Source organism: Lactuca serriola, chromosome 5 (genome assembly GCF_051521515.1).
Source record: "Lactuca serriola cultivar US96UC23 chromosome 5, Lser_US96UC23_V15, whole genome shotgun sequence".
Taxonomy (NCBI): domain Eukaryota; kingdom Viridiplantae; phylum Streptophyta; class Magnoliopsida; order Asterales; family Asteraceae; genus Lactuca; species Lactuca serriola.
The window spans coordinates 238,714,540-238,716,714 of NC_136412.1; the positions used below are offsets into that span (position 1 = coordinate 238,714,540).

The following is a 2,175-nucleotide window of genomic DNA, read 5'->3' on the forward strand; positions in this document are numbered from 1 at the left end:
GGTTGAAAAAAAGAAAAAAAAAAAAACGCTATAGAGGCGACTGTTTGGATGAACCCAACGACTTGAAAGTCAACTAAAATGTATACATATACTCAAAATCTTTTAAATCATTTTATATAAAGAAAACATATAACTATTGTGATAATATAGTTCTTTATTCATATTTAAATATATACTAGCATATTAAAATACCAAATAGACACCAACGGATCGATTCAACCCAACACGTTCTACTCTAAACAAAATCCATTTTTCCTTAACAATGATAGTTTATATAATATAGTGCTCTAAACCAGAACAAAGTTGACATGGCCGAGTTGGTCTAAGGCGCCAGATTAAGGTTCTGGTCCGAAAGGGCGTGGGTTCAAATCCCACTGTCAACAAATCTATTTTTTCAAGTTTTCTCAGCTGTCGTCAAATTTGCCCGTTTTCTTTTACATAATCTTAAGGTCCGATACAAATTGAAAGTAGAATCTTCAATCTTGTTTGGTTCATTTCCTTGCTCTTCAAACTTTAACTATCAATTTGGTGATAAAAAAAAACTTGTTTGGTTCATTTCCTTGCTCTTCAAACTTTAACTATCAATTTGGTGATAAAAAAAAAAACTATTTTAATCATACACCTCGTTTCCGAGTTTAACAAAAGAAAAGAAGAGAAGAGAAAAGAAAGACCCGAGAGAAAAGAAGAGAAAGGAAAGGAAAACAAAATTTTTTTTTGTGTTCCCGAGTTGGAGAGAAGTGGAAGGAAAATGAATCATTTTGTTCTTTCTTTCCAAATCCTCCCAAATCGGAAGGAAAGTTAGGAGAGAAAGTGATCATCTCATTTCCCTCCACTTCCCTCCTTTAATGAAACTCGGGAACACTAATTTCACTTATTTTCTTCTCATTTACACTCATTTCCTTTTCTTTCTCTCGTTAAGTTGAACTCGGGAACGGGGTGTAACTCACTAAGTGAATGGAAACAATGGTTTTGCTTAATGTTTTTTCTTGTACTAATTCAAAATTGAACAAGAATAATAAAATCGGTAATGAAGTCCAATGGTGACCCAAAAAATATGAAATATTATTTAGTATTAGTTGTCGTCGAATCAAAATACTCAACGATTTAACCAGAGATTTATAAATATAATCATCATAATTTACAAAATCAACCGCAAAGAAGGATTTAGCTCACATTAGTCAAGACTCATAAAAACAAACTGCAACCACCACCAAAAGGTACTCACGGATTGAATTTGGCAAATACCTTTAAGCACGGGAAAATATTGAAGCCAGCATTTTTGAACATTTAACAATCAATCATGTCAAACTAACATCTTAACATTAAGGTTGTGGTGCACCTTTTATCGCATACCGCGGTATATTGCGGTATGCAGTAAACAGCGCACCGAGGGGCAAAAAAGAAATATGGTAAAACTAGTCTATGGTATGGATTTGCCATACGATAAAAAAAATACATTTCTTCAGATGTTGTACTTCATGCATAAACATGTGTACTATGGTAAGATGTGATATGACACCCATCAACTTTGTAGGGTATAGCAAAAAATGGCATGACATTTAAAAATTGTGGTGAATGTGGTATGACATCCACCAACCTAAGAGTAATTACACGAATCATCATTCGTGTAGGTGTTAAAAGACACGTTTAGTCCCTATTTTCAAACATTAACTCAGACCGTCCCTCATTTGGTTTAAACTTGCACGTTTCATCCCTAAAAGGCAATTTTGTTACGATTTTAGTACAAGGCATACCTCAAATGACCATAATACCCTTATATATTTATTTTACAATTAATCTAATATTATTTATTATTATTTATAATTTTAAAAAGGAAATAGACTCACTCTCCCCTACCCCTTACCCCAACCTCAATGACCTCACCCACCACCCCATTTTGGCACTTTCTTTGAAGTTGAAACGTGAACACCTCTCCCCCTTTGTCTCTTATTTCATCTGTCTGTGCAAAAAGCCAAAAACCCGTCGTGGTTTTTGGTGGTGTCGGAGAGACCGATTATGGGTTGTAGATCCAATTATTCATCTCTCGTTTTTCGGGATTTGATTTTGGAATTTCTTAATCACGTCACCATAGCAAACCCACAATCAAACATGGAAATCAAACCCATAATTAAACCCACCATCGAACCTCAAATCAAACCCGTAATCTTCATACAA

General features: G+C 34.3%; 1 non-coding gene across 1 annotated transcript; it reads left to right on the top strand.

Annotated features, from left to right (window-relative positions):
- Window positions 1-302: 302 nt before the first annotated feature.
- Window positions 303-383, top strand: TRNAL-AAG (transfer RNA leucine (anticodon AAG)). The gene has a single exon. It is a non-coding gene; the product is annotated as a tRNA-Leu (tRNA).
- The last annotated feature ends 1,792 nt before the right edge of the window (window positions 384-2,175 follow it).